This window comes from Mustela nigripes, chromosome 14, assembly GCF_022355385.1.
Source record: "Mustela nigripes isolate SB6536 chromosome 14, MUSNIG.SB6536, whole genome shotgun sequence".
Lineage (NCBI taxonomy): Eukaryota > Metazoa > Chordata > Mammalia > Carnivora > Mustelidae > Mustela > Mustela nigripes.
In genome coordinates, this window is record NC_081570.1 from 10,923,187 (window position 1) to 10,923,548 (window position 362).

Consider the following 362-nt stretch of genomic DNA (forward strand, 5'->3'; position numbering starts at 1 on the left):
GGCGGCGGCCCCGGGCCCCCGGCGCGGGAAGCGGCGGCGGCGGGGCGGCGGCGGCAGCGGCGGCGCCATGGAGCCGCGGGAGGTGAAGGACCGGATCCTGGAGAACATCTCGCTGTCGGTGAAGAAGGTGAGCGCGGCCTGCGCCCCGCGGCCGGAGCCCCCCACCCCTGCCGAGCCCACATCCGGCGCCCCCTACTCCCTCCTTCCCCCGCCGGGGGTCGCTCGCCGGGGCCGGGGAGGTGGCGGCGGGGGGGGGGGGGGGGGCCCCCCCCCCCCCGGGCCCCGGGGCCCCCCCCCCCCCCTCCCCCCCCCCCCGGGGGGGGGGCGCCGGGGCGGGGCGGGGGGGGGGGGGGGGGGGGGGG